This window comes from Oryctolagus cuniculus, chromosome 7, assembly GCF_051225735.1.
Source record: "Oryctolagus cuniculus isolate XC-2025 breed Fujian yellow rabbit chromosome 7, ASM5122573v1, whole genome shotgun sequence".
NCBI lineage: Eukaryota > Metazoa > Chordata > Mammalia > Lagomorpha > Leporidae > Oryctolagus > Oryctolagus cuniculus.
Genome location: NC_142873.1, coordinates 78745037 through 78767902, shown reverse-complemented (window position 1 = coordinate 78767902; position 22866 = coordinate 78745037). Strand labels below are relative to the sequence as shown.

General features: G+C 39.6%; 1 protein-coding gene across 10 annotated transcripts in view; it reads right to left on the bottom strand.

The window, feature by feature from the left end:
• EVI5 (ecotropic viral integration site 5) overlaps nucleotides 1-22866 on the bottom strand; it is a 235525-nt gene that overhangs the window by 41408 nt on the left and 171251 nt on the right. The window lies entirely within an intron of this gene.

The window sequence follows — 22866 nt, the reverse complement described above, 5'->3', positions numbered from 1 at the left end:
GGTGAGTGTTGTGGAGCAGCTGGCTAAGCAATCCAGCTCCCTGCTAATGCACCTGGAAAAGCAGTGGAAGATGGCCAGAGTACTGGGGCACTTGCCACTCGTGGTAGATCCAGATGGAATTCCAGGTTCCTGGTTTCAGCCTGGCCCAGCCATGGCCATAGCAGCCATGGAAGAATTCTGTGTGTATGTCTCTCCCTCTTTCTCTGTAACTCTGCCCTTTAAATAAATACATTGGAAAAATTAAAAAAGAAAAAAAAAAACAAAGAATAAGTTCTCCAAATCACTCTCAAAAGGAAAGGGACAGCTCTGTGTCCCTTCTGTTTGATTATCTCAGGAATATACTGGGAGATGGCACTGTGGCATAGCAGATTATGCTTAAGATGACTGCATCTCATATCAGAGCACCATCTCCACTTCTGATCTAGTTTCCTTCTGATGTGCACTTTGGAGGCAGCAGATGATGGCTCAAGTGATTGGGTCTCTGCCACCCATGCGGGAGACTGAGATCAGTTCCTGGCTCTTGGCTTTGGCTTCTCTACAGGCGTTTGGGGAATGAACTGGCAGACAGAAGAGATACAGTCTCATATTCTCTCTCTCTGCCTTTCAAAAAAATAAATCAACCTAAAAATTATATATATGGAGTCCTAGAGATGGCCAGCAAAAAGATCTCCCCAACCCTAAGAGTTCCAAAAAGACTGTTGGGATGATTTTCCAGGAATACAGACTGGGATTGGGATTTGCAGGAACTTCCTTTTTGTTTTTGTTTTTTTGTGTTTTTTTTTTTTTTTTTTTTTTGCCTTTTTTTAAAAATTTTTTTGCCAGGCAGAGTTAGACAGTGAGAGAGAGAGACAGAGAGTTACAGACAATGAGAGAGAGACAGAGAGAAAGGTCTTCCTTCCATTGGTTCACTCCCCTAATGGCTACTACGGCCGGCGCTGCGCTGATCCAAAGCCAGGAGCCGTGTACTTCCTCCTGGTCTCTCATGCGGATGCAGGGACCCAAGCACTTGGGCCATTTTCCTCTGCCCTCCCAGGCCACAGCAGAGAGCTGGACTGGAAGAGGAGCAACCGGGACTAGTACCCGGCGCCCCAACCAGGACTAGAACCTGGGGTGCCAGCGCCGCAGGTGGAGGATTAGCCAAGTGAGCCAGGGTGCCGGCCTCCTTTTTGTTTTACATCACCTGAAAACAAACATGAACTTTTTGGATAAAGGGCTTATGAAAGAGTAAAACCAGAACTGTCTTTGGTAACTTAAAATTAGGGAGCCATCTGTTGATGCTTAGCATTTTAAGAAGCTCTGGTCCAGAGACATCTATGGAAAATACTGAATAGCGCCTGATACCAGAATATAGTGCTGGCCCCAATAAATCTTTTTTAAAAAATGGGTTATAGCATTTTCCAATGTGGAGATTCCTATTGCTGGTTTTCAAATCACAGTATGCAAGGCCCTTGGGCATCCTTCAGCCAACTCCACCCTGCTCTTTCTCTACATACTTTCCCCCAACATCTTCGGCAGGAAGTAAGACGAGATAGGACTGCTTCAGCAACTGAACGGGTAGCTACACTTCAGAGTACTGTTCTACACTCGTGGCCCTTGCTACTTCAACTGCATCCCCAACTACTTGTAATCTGTTCTCCAAACATTTTCATCAAGTTATTCCTCTAACTCCTCTCCCTTTTGTTTTGTTTATTTTTCTCTTGGCAATCTGTCTTAAAAGCCTCTAATTGGAAAATGGCCTTACTTCTAACTAATATTTGTACAACTGCGAAAGCAAAATTATACCTTCTACAGGCTTTAAAATGTTTTCTTATATATTTAAACACAAGAATATCAGATACAACATAAGCAAACAACTGTCTTACTTAATAATTACTATAATCCAAAACTTAGATACACAAGATACCTTATGATTTGTAGCCATAAGCCAAATTTAAGAAAAAAAATCCTTCCTTTAAAAATTTGGTTGAAATGTTAGTTTGATCCAATGGCCAGAGAAAAGTCAGAACCAACAAAACAGCAAAGATACCAAGTCCAGAAAACTAATCAAACCATCTGTGAAATCTTCTCTGCTTTTTCATTTACACAAAACAATCAAATACCTTTATTATTAAATCCAGTTTGAACATGGATTTCTGTCACTTGGAAATAAAACAATAATGGTTACTATTTATTGAACACATAGCAGACTTTCTCATTTCAGGTTCCCCAAAGGGATTCAGTCCTGAAGACTACCATGTCACTGCATGTGATTTAATTTTATTCCTATGCAACTAGAGTGGTACTATGGACCATCCTTGCAAGAACTCATTCAAAATGTTTTTTCTGTAGCGTTTAATTTTCTATAGGGCTCTGGTGGAGAGAGATTGGCACTTAGAATGTGCCAGGAATTGTTCTAAGCTCTTCACATGCAATCATGGCAATAACCCTGTGCAAGATACTATCGATGCTCCTATTTCACAGATGAGGAAACTTAAAGACCGAATGAAGGGGTCGGTGTTGTAGCACAGCAGGTAAAGCTGCCTCCTGCAATGCCAGCATTCTCAGCCCTGGACCGGTTCAAGTCCAGGCTGCTCTTCTTCCAATCCAGCTCCATGATAATGTGCCTCAGAAAGCAGTGGATGATGGCCCAAGTCAGGCCCCTGTATTTATGTGGGAGACCCAGAGGAAGCACCTGACTCCTGGCTTTGGACTGGCCCAGCCCCAACCACTGTCACCATTTGGGGAGTGAACCAGTGGATGGAAGATTTCTCTGACTCTCTCTCCCTCTAACTTTGCCTTTCAAATAAATTAAAAAAAAATTTTTTTTTAAAAAAGACTGAATGAACTGGCTGCCTAAGAGTCACAAAGAAACTTTTACCCTAATTTACAGCATTCTGATCAGGAGAAACAATGAAGCAGACAAGTATATATGGAGATTCATGGGAAGGACTGAGTAAATTAGCCTGGATTTGGTACAAAAGTCTTTCTTTATTTAAATATTTATTTTGGTATCTGCTGTTTTAAATGTAAACTGCAATAAATAACTAAAGATGAAAGTTACAGCCCTACATAGCATTTATGGCCTTACAATTAGAGCTAACACACTCGTACGTATGTCTTATGTCTGGATCTTATTTTTTAATATTTATTTATTTATTTGAAAGGCAGAGTTACAGAGAGGCAGAGGGAGAGAGAAGTCTTTCTTCCACTAGTTCATTCCCCAAATGACCACAATGGCCAATGGCCAGAGCTGAGCTGATCTGAAGCCAGGAGCCAGGAGCTTCTTCCAGGTCTCCCACGTGGATGCAAGGGCCTAAAGACTTGGGCCATCTTCTACTGCTTTCACAGGCCACAGCAGAGAGCTGGATCAGAAGTGGAGAAGCCGGGACTTGAACTGGCACCCATATGGGACGCCAGCACAGCAGGCAACGGCTTTACCTGCTACACCACAGCACCAGCCCCTGGATCTTATTTTTAATCATGACACTTTTTTTTTTTTTGAGAGTGAGATCATTTTAATGGAAACATTTTAAAGTCACAGATCAAAAGCATTATACAAGAAGATGAAGGAGCTCACGGCTCCAATCCAGTCATATTCATGACTGCTTCATCCCAAGATTTTGATTGACTCTAGACTTACTGCACCTCAGTGCTGCATCTCCATAAAGTGGAAAACAATGATGTCAAGCAGAGGGGAGTGGGTGAGTATAACAGGAAGAAAGACTGCAGGAAGGAGACAAAACAGAAGGAGGGAGAATGTTCACTGATATAAAATAAACAAAACCATTATTCTCATCCCATACATGACATGGGAAGTGGTGGCAGCAAATAAGCTTCCAAAGAGCACTATTTGATAAGAATCACCCCTTTGGATACATAGGATTAGCTGTTCTTTTTGGAGGTGTGTGTGTGTGTGTGTGGCTAGTTTTGGAATCATGTTCACTTGCTTGTTTGATTAAATGAAAAGCAAAGTCCACCACTAGGAAGAAATCCTTCTAGATGAGACGGAAAGACTAAATGTTTGCAATTTGGAGTCAGACTTGGAGACAAGTAGTTTTAAATGAAGGCAAAGTTCTTGTGGACTTTGGACATCCCACAACAATAATATCATGTGGGACAGCAGAAAAATCTAAGGCAAGCAAGATGACAAAGCCCAAGGCAACCATTAACATTGTGAGAAAAGTTCAAGAATGCAGAAAAGACTTTAGGTTTGAAAGACTATAGAGGGGGCAGTGCAGTGGTGCAGTAGGTTAATCCTCTGCCTGCGGCGCCGGCCTCCCATGTGGGCACCAGTTCTAGTCCCAGCTGCTCCTCTTCCAATCCAGCTCTCTGCTATGGCCTGGAAAAGCAGTAGAAGATAGCACAAGTCCTTGGGCCCCTGCACCCATGTGGGAGACCAGAAGAAGCTCCTGGCTCCTGGTTTTGGACTGGCGCAGCTCTGGCTGTTGCAGCCATTTGGGGAGTGAACCAACGGACGGAAGACCTTTCTCTCTGTCTCCCCCTCACTGTCTGTAATTCTCTCTCTCAAATAAATAAACAAAATCTTAAAAAAAAAAAAAAAAGAAAGGCTATAGAATGGGCAGGAACAGTAATTCATACCAACTCTCTGCAAGACCTGGCTGTTCCATTTCCAATCCAGCTCTCTCCTATAGCCTGGGAAAGCAGTAGAAGATGGCCCAAGTGCTTGGGCCCTGCACCCATGTGGGAAACTCGGAAGAAGCTCCTGGCTTAGAATTGGCCCAGCTCTGGCCGTTGCAGCCATTTGGAGAGTGAAACAGTGGATAGAAGGTCCTCCCCCTCCACCACTTCTCTCTCTCTGCCTCTGCCTCTCTGTAACTTTGCCTTTCAAATAAATAAACAAATCTTCAAACAAAATTCCAGCAAAACAGGAATCATTAAATCTTGCTTTACAAAAAGCAACCAAGGGACTCCAAAGATCTGTTTGCTCCAAAGGTGGGTCTTATAGTACTTATAGTACTTAGCTGAAAATTTTGTTATAGCACTTGATTTCTTTGGTGGAAAGACAGTAAACAAAGCAAAACAGGGTAGCTAAAAAACTTTACAATAAGAGGGTGGAATGTTTTAAACAACAAAAACCACTCTGGAAAGACGCTTGTGAAAATCTAAGAAGCCTTCCTGGATTTTATAACTTAAAAAAAATGTGTTCCTTGATCTACTTTTCATTATAGAAAATGAGACAAAACATAAAAAAACTTCACATATCGAGTCCTATTGTATATATTTGTCCCTTTCAGACTTCATGGTAACCACAAAGCTTAATGTTGGGTTTTCTTCTGGAAAACTTTGATATTCAAGAAGTTGGGCTCTGAGATCCTAAGAACCAACTGTTTCTGTGAAGACAACACAAACATACACAAAAAATGGGTAACAGTTTTCAACGCCTACTGGGTCAACCAGCCAGGCTTTGACAAAGACCCCAGGATGAGACAGCTACTATCACAGCGTACCCATTAGTGGCATGCCAGTGTGACAGACACACAAGTTAGGAAGCTCTGCTCTGGATGTCCTGGTTTAACAACTGCCCTAGGGAATACAGCTGGTATTTCAAAAATAAAAGTGAAAAGTGAGAGAGGTCCTAACTGCTATTTAATTAAGTATGAATGACTTTTTATCTAAAAATCTTTGATTTCTTTATGTTCTGCTAATAGGTTCTTATTTAAATGTTAGTTCAAAGCCTTTTAGGATGCTCTTTAAATGTAAAAACTGAGTAACCATATTTTTACAACACCAAAACACATTACAACGTACTACTATACTCTAAGAAGTGGTTGTCTGAGATAGTTCTTTTAGCTATCCAATGGTTAAGATTTTTCTAGAAGTATTTTTATAGCTTTCTATTTTCAAACAGTGTCCATATGTTTGTTTCTGATAAGCAGGTGGGAAAATGTCAGCTACACTAATAAATTTACTAAGATCCTGCATTTTCTTGAGGTTTTCTTTTGGTCTAGCTGATAACAACAGATTGCCAGTTAACTGGTTTCCTAAGTAAAACTAATTAGGTAAGTAACAAACTTAAAGAGGCCCAATATATAAAAAAATATTGGTATTCTACTGCACTTTCATTGTAAAGAGTTTAAATTTATACCTTTTATCACACCACAAATAAAAACTATATTGAGAGTGTAAAGTGACATTCGTGAAAGGTACAAAATCACATCTTTGAATAATTATTTTAGCAATCAGTACTGTTTTCTGCAATAATCTGATTCACATTAGAGTCCTAAGCCAGAGAGCTTTGTACATGAGATTCTTAACCAAAAGGTCATCAGTAACTCAGTTAATAATATGCATGTTTAAATGTTTAGGAGTGAAGTACAGCAAAGTAAGTTACTTTGAAATGTATCAAAGAAGAAAGAGTGGATAAAGAAATGGAGAAGCAAGCACATCAAAATATTAATAGAATGTAGGCTGCAGACTTATGAGTGGTCACTGAACAATTTTTTCAACTTCTGTATGTTCGAAATTTTTAATAGTAAAATACCAGGAGGAAACACAATAAAAATAACTTAATAACCTCATTATCCCCACCATTTGCTGGGAAGCAAGCATGGGTTCACACTGTACTTCATTTTGCATATATGGAAAGAAATGTATCTCCCAAACATTAATGATTTTTCACTTAAAATCTACCTTTTGTTCTGGTAATGGATACTACTCTCTACACATATTACTGGCAACTTAAACTGGAAAGTAATACAGCTTGAGTACCCCTTATCCGAAATGCTTAGGGTCAGAGGTGAGGTCAAGTGTGGAATCTTCCACTTGCAGAGTCATGACTATCTTTAAAATTTTGAAGCATTTCAGATTGTAGATTTTCAGATTAGAGATGCTCAACCTGTACGACTAAATCATATAGACCTTCAGTAAAATAGAATTTTTAAAAGAGTCAGCTGAGTTATAGGTTATATCTATAAAATTTTGTGGTAGATTCTGTGGTTATTACCTCAAAATCCTTTCTCTTATTATGTACTCGCAATAGCACTGGAATTATGCCTATCTAACCCCATAGTTAGGACCTGATAGGCAAGGTCTAAAACAGACAGGATAATCATACTTTTGCACAGTAATTGGTTCAGTGATTGCTCAAGTAGTGTGGCTTTCAAAACTTCTGCTGGAAATTATGGACCATAGAATCTTTTTTTTTTTTTTTTTTTTTTGACAGGCAGAGTGGACAGTGAGAGAGAGAGACAGAGAGAAAGGTCTTCCTTTTGCCGTTGGTTCACCCTCCAATGGCCGCCGCGGCCGGCGCGCACCGCGCTGATTCGATGGCAGGAGCCAGGAGCCAGGTGCTTTTCCTGGTCTCCCATGGGGTGCAGGGCCCAAGCACCTGGGCCATCCTCCACTGCACTCCCTGGCCACAGCAGAGGGCTGGCCTGGAAGAGGGGCAACCGGGATAGAATCCGGCGCCCCGACCGGGACTAGAACCCGGTGTGCCGGCGCCGCTAGGCGGAGGATTAGCCTAGTGAGCCGCGGCGCCGGCCCTGGACCATAGAATCTTATTCTAGACATCATGATACAGGTTAGGTGTTCCTATGAAAACTCGAAATCCAAATTGCTCCAAAATCTACACCTAACTCATGTGATGGGTAGTAGTCAAACAGAGGTATGCTGAAATTATTGGATATAAATAAGTACCTTCAGACTCTGTAAGGTACACATGAAACATAAAGGAATTTCATATTTTGATTTTGATACCATCCTCCAGATATATCATTACGTACATGAAAATATTCTAAAATCTGAATCTAAAACATTTCTGGTCTCAGCACTCCAGGTAAGAGATGCTCAACTTGTATATGAACATAAAGCTCACCCATTAGCCATTTTAACACAATGAGGACAACCTCCTGAGAACAGAGAAGAAAAACAAGGCAGAGCCTTCAGAATCACAGTTAACTGCAAGCTGGAGCCAAATCCAACTTCTCCTGTGTATAGTCCACTTCTAGACTTTTTAGTTACATGACCCAATAAATTGCTTTTATTACTTATGTCAGTTTTTTTTTTGACAGGCAGAGTTAGACAGAGAGAGAGAGAGAGAGAGAGAGAGAGAGAGACAAAGAGAAAGGTCTTCCTTCTGTTGGTTCACTCCCCAAATGGCCACTACGGCCGGCGCACTGCACTGATCCGAAGCCAGGAGCCAGGTGCTTCCTCCTGGTCTCCCATGCGGGTGCAGGGCCCAAGGACTTGGGCCATCCTCCACTGCACTCCCGGGCCACAGCACAAAGCTGGACTGGAAGAGGAGCAACCGGGACAGAACCAGCGCCCCAACTGGGACAAGAACCTGGAGTGCCGGCGCTGCAGGCAGAGGATTAGCCTAGTGAGCCACGGCTCTGGCCACTTAAGTCAGTTTGAAATGGATTTTCTGTTACCTGCAGTAAAACCGTACCACTGGATAAAAAAAAAATTTTTTTAAAGACATGGCTAAGTAAATGAATATGGTAACATAAATAACAACATTCTCTAGGAGATATTTAAACCAATGATTCCCAAAGATGATTATAAAAAATATGACTGAGAATTTTATAAACATGTGGATTAAAGGAACACTTATATAAATTCTAAGCAGTTGGAATGTGGCTTGAAAACTACAGATGGGGTGGTCTTCACACAATCAGTGTGCAGACTTGTGTCTGAAAAGCACTGGTATAAACCACCTTTGGGAAAGAACTATTTCTAACACAAATTAAAAACTATGTATAGATGTCAATAATAAAATATCTCATCCTATCTTCTAAGGACCTGAAATAATACATTCCACATTTATTCTTATTATAGATTTTAGTATATTATATGTAACAAAGAGATAAATATTTCTTCAAGTTACTACCACCATGGTAAATGACCAAGACTCATAAATTTATTAACAGGTCCTACATCTGCTGAGTGGATATATTTAAGAACAAAAATAGAGGGAAACTGTCAAGGGCCCTTAAATTAATATTTCTTTCAATTCTGCTATCAGTTTCACTTCACATTATTTCCATGTTAGTTTCAGCTGGTCAGTTCCTTGTCTGCTGACACTGGTTCAATTTTGAACTCAAATTTCTTTCTTGGTTAACCCAGCTCTCAAACAGAAAATATTACCTTAAATTTTAGTAATGGATGAAGAGTAACTAAATACGATGTTTAGGATATAAAAGAATTCCACACATATGATGACTATGACTAAAAATTAAGATAACTGCTCTAAAGAATAAAGAAAAAAAATTGGAGATAAGCAAAATAATTTTTTAATATTTAAAAAGCATCAATATTTCTGAAGGAGAAATAGCATTAGGGGAAATAATGACTCCAAATCTCTCATCAAACTATTATGTAACAAGCTGACATTTTAAAAAGCTGTTTAGTACTTTAACACATAAATGTATATAGAGGAACACTGGAGTAAGAGCTGTGATTTTGAGGTTCAACTACTGGGATGACCTGTTAACCTGAGGCATACACATTCCCCTGTTGTTATTCCTGCGCCCAGACAACTATAATTAGCGGAAAGATGGGGAAGAGAGGGAATGTTCTCAGGATGTGTCACATACTCTGTTATAGTTTTATTAAAAAGTCAACAAATGCTATGGTCCATAGGAAATAAAAAGTGAGTATGTATTTGTGCAGTGTGTATATGGTCACGGTAGAAAGTAGACATTTTATTCAGAGGTCCTTTGTGCACATCCACTGCACTTGAACATACTATTTAAAAAGTTGAACAGGAACAGGCATTTAACATAGTGGTTAAGATTCTCGAATCCAGTATCTGAGTACCTGGGTCCAATTATCTGGATCTGGTCCTGACTGCAGCTTCCTGCTAACACAGACCTTGGGAGGCAGCAGCGACGGCTCCACTAACAGGACTCCTGACATGTAAGTGGGATTCCTGTAGTGAGTTCCTAGCTCCTGGCTTTGGCCATGGTAGGCATTTGGGGAATAAACCAGCAGATGGAAGTTCTCTGTCTCCTTGTTTCTAATTCTCAAATAAATAAAAGTTGAACAACTAAATGTAGTCTTGCATCAAGCTAGAAGATTAAAGAGACAACGGGAAAAGTTTTCTGTATGGTTCTAAAAAACATGTCAACATCTCTTGTATGTTAAAGTGCAGCAAACCTGAAATGAGTACCATTTTAAGCTGCTTTGAACAAGTGTTTGGGAGAAGGATGTGGTTTAGTAGTAAATAACTTTAAAAAATATTGGGCGGTGAGAAAGAAAAGACAAGGATCCCAGGCTCGTTTAAATGTACAAATTTGTTCAGGCTCATTTTAAAGAGAAGTCGTAATGGATATGCCTAACAGTCCATTCCTGTTTGCTTCTTTATCTGTGTTTTCAATGTTGGTTATAACCTACTCTATCTTGCCACAGGAAGGACACTTCCTTAGAAAGATAGCAGACTGACTTTTAGACTTCAATCTAAAGAAGAGCTGAAATAACAGTACAATGACACCATATGCCTTTCAGCTATACCCATCAATTACCATTTCTGCCATACTGGCTTTCATTCTTTCTGTATATGTATATACGTGCATGTACAGATTTTTTCTGAACCATTTAAGTGTAAGTTACAGGTATTGTGACATTGCACTACTATATACTTCAGCTCACATCTTTGAAGAACAAGGAACTGTCTTTACATGATCCAATGCCATTATAACACCACAATTAACAGTTACTCTATAATATCGCTTGAACATATATTCAAATTTGAACATATTCAAGTTTCCCTACAAGGACCCATAGTGTTTTATTACTGTCTAGAATCAAGTCAAAGCTCATGGTTACATTTGCCCATGAGTATCTCTTTAACCTACACTGGTTCCTCTGTAATTTTTATTTTCATGACACTATTACTTTCTATGAAGAGTCCTGAGCTATAGTCTCTGTAATATGCAAACTGAAACAAAGAAATTTCCCATTCCTAAAAAATTCCAAATAAAGTATAGTTTTTATTCCCTTTTTCAGACCAAGTAGACAACAGTATAAACTAATACAATGTTCAATGGTTAATTTGATCAAGGGAGTAAGTATAGACGACATGGGCACAGAAACTTAAATATCTAAAGCCAAAGACTCCAAAAACCTACAATAGCCTAGAAGATAATATTTCATATATAACATGGGTAAATATGTATTTTATTACATACATTTGATAAAAGGCAACAAATATTGATGATTATGATTTTTTTTTGCCTCCTATCAGGAGACACACCCATAGGTTTAACTTTTCAAACCTGAGTAGTTCCAAAGAACTCTCCCTATCTGATATCACCTTAAACACCAATGTCTCTCTGTCTGTTATTTTTTGTCATTTGTCTCTTCGTAAAAACATACTATATTGATTAGGTTAAGAAGTTTAGCTGGCGCCGCGGCTCACTAGGCTAATCCTCCGCCTTGCGGCGCCGGCATACCGGGTTCTAGTCCCGGTTGCCCCTCTTCCAGGCCAGCTCTCTGCTGTGGCCAGGGAGTGTAGTGGAGGATGGCCCAAGTGCTTGGGCCCTGCACCCCATGGGAGACCAGGAGAAGCACCTGGCTCCTGCCATCGGATCAGCGCGGTGCCCCAGCCACGGCAGCCATTGGAGGGTGAACCAACGGCAAAAGGAAGACCTTTCTCTCTGTCTCTCTCTCTCACTGTCCACTCTGCCTGTTAAAAAAAAAAAAAAAAAGAAGAAGTTTAAATTCTGGGAAAGGCACTGGGTTAGATACTAAAAAAATAAAAAGCCTCTAAGAAAAGGAAGACTTGCCATAAAAGGTAAGCATCAAATAGTCACTGAGTGAACTCCATCTTTCTCACTGAGACAGTGTTCACACAGCTGGAGAATTCTATAACTGAAGAAAATGTGATTCATTTCTGGAGGGTGGTATTGTTAATACTTTATTATCTTCTTATTCCATGCCAAGGGAGTTTATCGTGAAAGCTTATTTCTGTTTGTTTATTTTTGGGTACTATAGGGTTAAACTCCAAATAAGTGCTTTCATAGTGTAAAAGATCTTTTTATCTTTTCTCTATAAAGCAAAACAATATGGTGATATATTCTATTTACTGATGATAAACTCTATTACATTAGGCCAGGGTAAGATCCTGATGGGCCCTTTGGGCAGTGTGTGCACTGGATATCAAAACATTTGAAAAATTAGTTCCAAAAGGTCTTTCTAGATCCATGTAAACATCATTTCATCTTTTTGTCATTCTACTACCCACCACGGTTATTTCTCTAGATCTTCTTCTCTCAACACAATGACTATTATATTTACATGGTTACTCACCAGAAACACCTCTAAGAAAGAGAAGATTTGGCATAAACTAGACTTAGGACTTTCATACTTTGTCTTTTTTCTTTTCTTTTCTTTTTTTTTTTTTTTTTTTTGCCAGGCAGAGTTAGACAGAGAGAGACAGAGAAAGAGAGTTATAGACAGTGAGAGACAGAGAGAAAGGTCTTCCTTCTGTAGGTTCACTCCCCAGTGGCTGCCACAGCCAACGCTGTGCCAATCCAAAGCCAGGAGCCAGGTACTTCCTCCTGGTCTCCCATGGGGGTGCAGGGACCTAAGCACTTGAGCCATCCTCCACTGCCCTCCAGGGCCACAGCAGAGAGCTGGCCTGGAAGAGGAGCAACCGGGACTAGAACCCGGGGTGCTGGTGCCGCAGGTGGAGGATTAGCCAACTGAGCCACGGCACTGGCTCCCATACTTTGTATTCTTAACCTCACTTCTTTTCTTTTAGCAAGATGCCCTCCACACTGAAAAAGTAAAAACCTTCTTGTTACAAAGTAATAATAATTTATTTTTTGGCATGATTCCTTTACCTAGGACTGTTCTCCTAAGTGGCTCGAATTATGTATAGCCTAGCCTCAACAGTACTAGAGGATCAACAACCATGTGGCTAGTCTGGCAAAAGCAAGGGGTAGAAGCCATACTCCCTGTATCATTACATACTCCTCCAATATAAACTATGCCTCTGATATGCGATAGACTGCAGCAGGATATGTACTAAATCTGCTTTTTTTAAAAAATAATGCTTTTACTTATTTGTTATTCATGTATTTTCTCCTGGGCCCTCTGTAAAGAATGACAGCAAGCCAAAGCTGGCAAGTACAGCTGATAGCTGCCAAAGCTTCTCATGTACTCTCTTTAACATCAGATAACCAGATGGCTTCTACAAACTGATATTCATCTTATTGATAAACAAATTACTCTTTCTTCCCGTGCTTGAAGGATCCATGTGCAACTGACTTTGCCAGCCAACATTTTTATCAATTAGTTAGACTATTATAAGAGTATTTGAATATTATTATCTAAGTACGGAAGAAGTTCTGTTTGGAAAACCAAATTATAATTGATTATGAATTCAGTATTCCCTTTTAATATGAAGTTAAGGTACAAAGAATAAAGCAGATCAACAAAAGACAGCCTATACAAAAGATATCAATGCAACTTTACACATTTCAGATAAATAAGTCAGACCATCAAATTAATTTATTAGGAATTTCAATGAAATGGTTTGACTTGGTTGTGACTAACAGTTATTACTATAATGTCATTATGCTCTGTACATATCTTTCCAATAAACATGCATTACTTTTAGCTTATGAATGGAATTCATCTTTTGAACAGAAAATTTAAATGTCCGAGGAGAAAAAACTAGGAAGAATGCTTTTAACTGAAACAAAAAGATGTAAAGAGAATAGCAATTATTTCTATTTCCACCTCTCAGAATCAAGATTAATATCTTGGAATACCTTTAGCCAGTTTTTTTTTGTTTCTTTAACTAAAAATGATTTCTGTAAAATTATGCCATTATCTTAAAAATGTAAGCAATGCTGTGGCCCAGGAGGGCAGTGGAGATGGCCCAAGTGCTTGGGCCCCTGCACCCACATGGGAGACCAGGAGGAAGCACCCAGCTCCTGGCTTCGGATCCGCGCAGCGCCAGCCGTGGTGGCCATTTTGGGGGCTGAACCAACGGAAGGAAGACCTTTCTCTCTGTCTCTCTCTCTCTCACTAACTCCATCTGTCAAATGAAAAAAAAAGTAAGCAATGCATAAAATATAAAGAAAATTAAAGTTTAGCTAAAACTAATATAAAAAGTAAAATGAACACAATTCTTCAATAACAGAAATTTAATTTCCCTTTTTAAAAACTTTATAACCTTAAAATAAATAAAATATTTAAGCTATCAGAGACCTCTTCTAAAATTACATGTTTTAAATGCTGCATTGAGGGGTTATTTTGCTATAAGATGGTAGATGAGTGTATTTATTTACCTTCTTCCATATGTACTTCTAAATTTCTGTTATCTTTTTTTAAATTCTACACCATAATTTTATTCATTTTTAAAGAGATCTTGATGTTAAGCTCTTGTGTGAGCTGCCTACAGAAATATTTTTAAAGATTTCCTTAAATAGAAGGACATGGATGCTTAACCAAAGGAGAGAAACCAACTACATATGTTTCAAATTGTCTTCTTTATGTCTGTTATTTTGTCCCTCTATCATTTCTTTTTATCTTCAGATACTCTATAGTTCTCTTTTAAAATGTATTTTATCCTTTAATGCTTTTATTTAAGGTAAACAAATTTCCTGTAATTCATATATTACATCAACATTTATAAGAAAAAGTCTCATCTTTAAACATTATTTCCATATTTATTTGGTATCAGTATTTAAGCTAATTATTCAACACCCATTTTTTTCTAACAGTGCCTGCATTTCTTAATTCTTTATTTTAATTTATTTTAAGCTGCATTTAATTAACTAGTAGCTTTTTCAAGAAATCTCAGGAGAACAGTACTCCTGCAATTTTCTTTTCTTCAGTTTATTTCAAAGGAAGAGAAACAGAGACAGACAGAGAGAGATTTTCCATCTGCTTATTCACACCCTAAATGACTACAACAGCTGGGGCCATGTTTGGGTCAGGCCAAAGCCAGGAGTCTAGAACTTAACTGGGGTCTACCACATGGGTGGCAGGGACCCAACTACTTCAGCCTTGTTTGCTGTTTCCAAGGGTGCACATTAATAAGAAGTTGGAATGGGTTCTTTCGTTCTTCTTCTTCTTCTTTTTCTTTTTCTTTTTTTTTTTTTTTTTTTGACAGGCAGAGTTAGACAGTGAGAGAGAGACAGAGAGAAAGGTCTTCCTTCTGTTCGTTCACCCCCAAAATGGCTGCTATGGCCGGCGCGCTGCGCGGATCTGAAGCCAGGAGCCAGGTGCTTCCTCCTGGTCTTCCATGCAGGTGCAGGGCCCAAGCACTTGGCCATTCTCCATTGCCCTCCTGTGCCACAGCAGAGAGCTGGACTGGAAGAGGAGCATCCGGGACAGAATCCGGTGCCCCGACCGGGACTAGAACCTGGAGTGCCGGCGCCACAGGTGGAGGATTAGTCTAGTGAGCGCAGCGCCAGCCTAAAGTTGCATCTTTTTTTTTTTTTTTTTTTTTACAGGCAGAGTGGACAGTGAGAGAGAGACAGAGAGAAAGGTCTTCCTTTGCCGTTGGTTCACCCTCCAATGGCTACCGCAGCCGGCGCACTGTGGCCAGCGCACCGCGCTGATCCGATGGCAGGAGCCAGGCACTTATCCTGGTCTCCCATGGGGTGCAGGGCCCAAGCACTTGGGCCATCCTCCACTGCACTCCCTGGCCACAGCAGAGGGCTGGCCTGGAAGAGGGGCAACCGGGACAGAATCCAGCGCCCCGACCAGGACTAGAACCCGGTGTGCTGGCGCCGCAAGGCGGAGGATTAGTCTAGTGAGCCGCGGCGCCGGCTTCAAGTTACATCTTAATTATCAAATACCCATCATGACCCAAGAGTACATTTTTTTCACACAAATGTGTTTAACATACTTGAATGACAATTTTTTGACTGTGATATTTTTGGGTCACTCAAACTCAGACTTTGTAAATTATTACTTATTTTTAAAAGATTGACTTGCTTATTTGAAAGGCACAGTTACAGAGAGAGGGAAAGACAGAGAGATCTTCCATCTGCTGGTTCACTTCCCAAATGGCTGCAAACAGCTGAGGCTGGGCCAGGCCGAAGCCAGAAGCCAGAAGCCAGAAGCCAGGAGATTCTTCCAGGTCTCCCACTAGGGTGTAGGGGGCCAAGCACTTGGGCCATCTCCCACTGCTTTCCCAAGTGCATTAGCAAGGAACTGGATCAGAAGTGGAGCACCAGGATTTGAACCAGTACCCATATGAGATGCCTTTGTTGCAGGTAGTGGCTTAACCTGCTATGTCACTACATCAGCCCAGAATCTGTAAATTAAGAGAACTTTCTGTGATCACAGAAATGCTCTGTATCTGCACAAATATTGTAGGTAAAAGCTACCATATAACATGAGGTATTAGTGTCACTGAAGGAACTGATTTCAATGTTGTTTAATTTAGATCAATTTAAACTAAATTAGCACATGTGGCTAGTGCCTATTGTATTGGAGAGTGCGGCATAGACATTATCCTGCTGGCTCAGCACACAGGGTACGCAGTGTAGAAATCTGGAGGACAAGTCTTAATCTTCCCACCTTGCAGATCACCGAAAGTATTTAAGGGGTATTCTGTGTTACATTTTCCTAGAACCCAGGATGTTATCTGAATCTTAACCTTAATTTCAAGGAACTCATCTTGTTTATATCTTTGAACACATCTCCCTTCCATGTGTTGTGGGATACCAGTTCCCCTTAGAGATATATTATCTGTTATCATGTCTTAGCTAATAGTTGATTTCCATTCTTACTCTCTGGCCTCACTGTGATTATCTGAAGTTTTGTTTGTTTGTTTGTTTGTTTTTGTTATTTTGTTGATGATTGGAGTGGGTAGCTCTAAATGAATATTCTGAATAAAGTACAGGTGTTCCTCAACTTTTAATGGGGTTATGTCCCAATAAACCCACTGTCAACTGAAAATATCTTAAGTAAAAAATGCATTTAAGAGAGTATCATACCACTGTTTTCCAGAGAAAAGATCAAAATTCAAAATATGGTTTCTGTTGAATGCATTGTGCTTTTACACTATCACAAAACTGAACAACCCTTAAGTCGGGGGACTTGTCTATACACAGAACCTTCTACTTGCTTTTATGAGCACAGAATATAAGACTCTTACAAAATTCTTATCTTCTTCCTAAAAATCATTGAGCCATTATTTGTTGAGCGCCTGTTATATGCCAAGCACTACGAATATAGCAGTAAATCAGTCAAAGCTTTAATATATGCACATGTGGATGTAAGAGTTAATCTTTAAAGTGAAGATAATTTTATAAATTGTTAAGAGCCAGAAAGAATATAAAACATGTTGATTAACAGAAAGTGACAGCATAAGGGTTCTACTTTACTTTTTTAAAAAAGATTTATTTATGTATTTGAAAGGCAGAGTTACAGAGAGGCAGAGGTAGAGAGGGGGGGGGGGAAGTCTTCCACCTGCTAGAGAGAGAGAGAGAGAGAGAGAGAGAGAGAGAGAGAGAGAGAAAGTCTTCCATCTGCTAGTTCACTCCCAAACAGATGCAACAGCCAGAGCTGGACTGATCCAAAGCTAGGATCCAGGAACTTCTTCCAGGTTTCCCACATGGGTACAGGGGCCCAAGGACTTGGGCCATCTTCCCCTGATTTCCCCAGCCATAGCAGAGAGCTAGATTGGAAGTGAAGCAGCCGGGATTTGAACCAGCGCCCATATGGGATGCAGCGCAGCAGGCAGCAGCTTTACCCACTGTGTCACAGCACTGGCCCAGGGTTCTACTTTACAAAGGTGGTCAGGAAAAATCTCTATGAGTCACTGACTTCTCAGCTGAGATTCAAATGATGAGAAGGAACCAACCAAGGGAAGATGACGGAGCACACAATTACAAATGTAGGAAAGAATTAAGAGCAAAAGCCTTAATGGGAACAAAGAGCTTGATTCAAGAAGCCAAAAAAAAAAAAAAAAAAAATCTGTGTTGCTAATAACTAATTAGTCAAAGAATGTAGCTTAAGATGCAGTCAGAGAAACATGCAGTGGCCAGACAACTCAGGAACTTTAAGGCCAGGGAAGTGGTGTGACACCTGCTAGGTTGAGCAAGTTTCTTTTGTTGCCTTTTCTCTATCATTATCTGAAAGTTTCTAATTCTTATATCCCTTCTAGCAAAGTTACCTTAAAAGTGATGTCAATGTATGTACATTTTTAAAATTATAATCATAATCCTAAGGATTCATACAGAATTAAAAAGTGAACTCCTACTCTCTACTCTTTTTGTGCCAAGTTTACTCTCCCCAGAGGGAATATTTCAAAATTTCTGATGCAATCACTGTACACATTTCCAGTGCATGTAGCCATGCTATGTGCATATGTATTTAGTATACATGAATATTAATGTACAAAATGTATTATATTAAATACAATTCATATGCAGGAGCACATCTCATATGTATTAAGAGTATATATTTATACACACATATCACTCATACACACACTTGCTTTTTTTTTTTTTTGAAAGGCAGACTTTCAGAGGCAGAGGCAGATAGAGAGGAAGAGGTCATCCATCTGCTGGTTCACTCCCCAACTGGCTGCAACTAAGCCAATCCGATGCCAGAAGCACGGAGCTTCTTCCAGGTCTCCCACGTGGGTGCAGAGGCCCAATGACTTGGGCCATCTTTTATTGCTTTGCCAGGCCACAGCAGAGAGCTAGATTGGAAGTGAAGCATCTGGGACTAGAACGGGTGCCCATATGGGATGCTAGCATTGCAGGTGGCAGCTTTACCTGCTATGCCACAGTGCCAGCCCCCACACTTCCTTTTTAATAGACACAAGAGGAAATGTGATATATACTGTCTATAATTTGCTTTTTTCACTTAATGTATCCTAAAGATGTTTCTACATTATATCTTAAAGATGCAGAATATCCCAGAGTGTGGATATAACATGGTTTAACCACTCTCCTATTGACTAGTAATGATTAATTTTCCAAAAAAACTGTACTAAAACTAATGTTGGATCTATTTTAAGGAGTTACATGGGGGCTGCTGCTGAGGTGTGGCAGGTAAAGCTGCTGCCTGCAGTGCCAACATCCCATGTGGGCATTGGGTTGAGACCCAGCAGCTCTACTTCCAATCCAGCTCTCTGCTATGGTCTGGGAAAGCAGAAGATGGCACAGGTCCTTGGGGCCCCGCACCTGCATGGGAGACCAGGAAGAAGCTCCTGGCTCCTGGCTCCTGGCTTCAGATCAGCGCAGCTCCCACCACTGCAATCATTTGGGGGGTGAACCAATGGAAGGAAGACCTTTCTCTCTGTCTCTCCCTCTCACTGTCTGTAACTCTACCTCTCAAATAAATAAAATCTAAAAAAAAAAAAAAAGGAATTAGGTTTACGATAGTAATTAAAAAAAAAGAAGGAAATAAAAATAAGGACAGAAATAAAATAGAAAACAAAGGTATCTTTTCATGTAAATTTACAGTTGTTCACTAATATCTACCAGCCAGTGGTTTTAGAATAGAAGGACATATTGGGGGGCAAGCATTGAGGCACAGTGGGTTAAGCCACCACTTGTAATGCCCTCATCCCATACTGGAGTGCCCGGTTCAAGTTCTGGCTATTCCATGCTTCTGATCCAGCTTCCTGTTAATCTTCCTGGGAGGCACTGGATGACGGCTCCAGGGGGTCCAGGCACCCACATGAGGAGACTAGGATAGAGTTCCTAGGCTCTGGCTTCATCCTGGCCAAGCCCTGACTGTTGTGGGTATTTTGGAATTGAAACAGTGGACAGAAGGTCTCTCCTTCTCCAAGACCCTGACACTCTGTTTTTTAAATAAATAAATCAATAAATCTCTTTTAAAAAGTATGTATTGGCTGCTGGAAGTACTACTGCTTTCTTCTTTTTGAAACTTCCCCAGATGTTTAACATAGCACCCAAATCTGAAGTATATAATCAGCTATCACATTTTTACAAATTAACTTTAGAATAGGAAGTTTCTACTCAATATAGTTTAACATTTTAATCCTGGTAATTGAAATTAAAAACATGGTTTACAAACAGACATCACACCCTTAAAGGAAATAACAGAAACAATTAGTAATCTCTCTAAGCTCTGTTCATAGAGATTTCAAAATAAATCTAAGGTTATACATAGGATGTGGGTTTTTCTCTGGGAGTAGCATTACAGAAGGTTGTGGTATTAGAAGGGTCATGACACAATGCAGGTTGCTTAGTCTCAAATACAAGTACAAAGCCTGCATTTAAAAAATATTTTATATTACACCCACAAGTGAAAAAATCCACACAAAAATAGAGGTTATGCTACATAAAGAGATAATAAAGTCTTTTTGGGTAAAAGTCATACCCTTTTGGAGATAATTTAAATGGTGAGCTCTTGACTGTTCTAAAGGTTAAATAACACTTCTTTTCAAGGCTCTGTTATGAAACTGTGTTCAACGGTCACAGGAGCAACCATGTTAACTTGCAGCAAGGGCACAAAGTTTAAGTTTTAATTTTATATTTTCAATTCATATACAAAAGAAAATTACAACTGCATATGAAATTCCTATAAAAGAAAACTCAATGATCTGAGTAAATCCATGACAGTAGATAAGTAATCACTCTGATTAATCAACATACTCACACTATTGAAACATCAATAGCAACCACTAAGTTTTAGTAAGTTATTACTGATTTGTACTTCGCCCCAAGAAAAATTAATCAGAACAGTAAATGTGGTAAGTGGTAGCCTCTCCATGACTTCAAGGTGACTCATTTGAAACATCTAAAAACAAATCATATTCATACCATGTCCTACTGATAAGTTTTTAAACAGTTTCCTGTAACTTAAAAGTCATGGACCCAGGTTTTAATTTTCTTTTTAGTAACTACAAAAAAATTAAAAAGCACATATGAAAATCATTAATACAATTACAAATATAATCAGAAAAGTATAAAGGGAAAAAAGAAATCAGATTTTTTTCCTAGCATTTTTCAATGCCAAGACTGATTTAATTCCATTTTAGAAGAGAAACACATGGCCGGCGTCACGGCTCAATAGGCTAATCCTCCACCTGCAGCGCTGGCACACCGGGTTCTAGTCCCAGTCGGGGCGCCGGATTCTGTCCCGGTTGCCCCTCTTCCAGGCCAGCTCTCTGCTATGGTCCGGGAGTGCAGTGGAGGATGGCCCAAGTGCTTGAGCCCTGCACCCCATGGGAGACCAGGAGAAGCACCTGGCTCATGCCTTCGGATCAGCGTGGTGCGCCGGCCACGGCAGCCATTGGAGGGTGAACCAATGGCAAAGGAAGACCTTTCTCTCTGTCTCTCTCACTGTCCACTCTGCCTGTCAAAAAAAAAAAAAAAAAAAGAGAGAGAGAGACAAACACACACACACACATTTAAAGCGATGCTTCTTTTAAGAATAATTAATTACATGCACATATGAAAAGATATGGATTTATTCCAGGTTCAAACATGGGGAAATGTTTTTCATAAACTGTAGTTTAATGGGAAATGAATCAATGTTGTGGCCAGTACTTATAATTCAATGGGTTCCTAAAAGCCACAGACTCACATAAACCATTTATATTAGACATTTTTTAAGAACAGCTTTACATTTACAGAAAAACTGAGAAGACCTACATATCCCAGCACTCAGCTTCTCCTATAATTTACACTTTACATTAGTATGGTATTTGTTACAATTAACAAACCAATAAAGATATATTATTACTAACTAAAGTCCACAGTTTATTCATATTTATTCAGTTTTTTGTTTTTTAACCAGTGTCTTTTTTTCTGTTCCAAGATTCTATCTAGGAGACTACTTTACATTTGGTTATTTGCTTAGGTTTCTTTTGACTGTGGCAATTTCTCAAAATTTGCTTGTTTTTGATGACGTTGGCAGCTTGAGCTATACTGTTCAGGTACTTTTAGTATGTCCATGATTAATCTGTCTGATATTTTTATCACGGTAAGACTAAGATTACAGGTTACTGGGAGGAAGGCCATAGAGGCAGAGTGTCATTTTCATTACTCATACCAATAGCACCTACTATCAATATGATTTGTGATGGCTTCTCAACTTTTTGGCTCAGTTCAAGTGTAACATGATTTATAACTGTTGATACTGACTTCGATCACCTGGCTTAGGTAGTGTCCATCAGGTCCCTCCATTGCACTTTGCATTCTATATGCATCCTGTGAGGGAAACTCATTACATGTAGTCCACAATTAAGGAGTGGGGATTCACGTCTTCCCTCCTTGAAGGCAGTCTACAAAACTCTACCACAAATGTGTAACTTCTCTGCTATTATTTACTTATTTAATCATTATGTTAGGAAGGGCTCATAGATATTTTATACTTTGGGTTATAATCCACTACCACTTTAAGTGCTTTTTTTTTTTTTATCCCCACAAATTGTTCTACCTTTGGCTGATGGGAGCTCTCTGAGCTAGCTGCTTGGTCCATTTAACATACCCCTACTAATGCTGGGGTATGTTTTGGTCTTGAGCAGTTCCTTACTTTCTGGCATTACAAGTTGTTCCAGGCTTAACTTGGATATTTCTTGTCCCAGTTCAAGAATCAGCCATGTCTTTAAGTAGTGTTGGTTCCATTTCCTGGAGAATGGTATTAGAAATAAAAATCTGGGCACTAAGTGTACATAAATTACTTTTAAATGACATCAAGATGACCAATAGTTCTACTCTTCCTTCATTAGTTCTTAATTGAGACCTTTCTATGAGCTGGGCTTAGGAGAACTGAATGATGTCCTTCTAGGCAGAGCAATAGTCTAAAAACCTCTAGATACTTAATTCCTTTTACTGCATGTTGAAGTTGAATAGGAAAGAACCATCTCTGGGCACTTCAGGAAAAAAATTCTTAAACAATTTCTTAATTCCTAATGACTAAACAGCAAGCTGAGTAAAACAGTCTATATACCTAACTTCCTTTGGTGAAAACTAC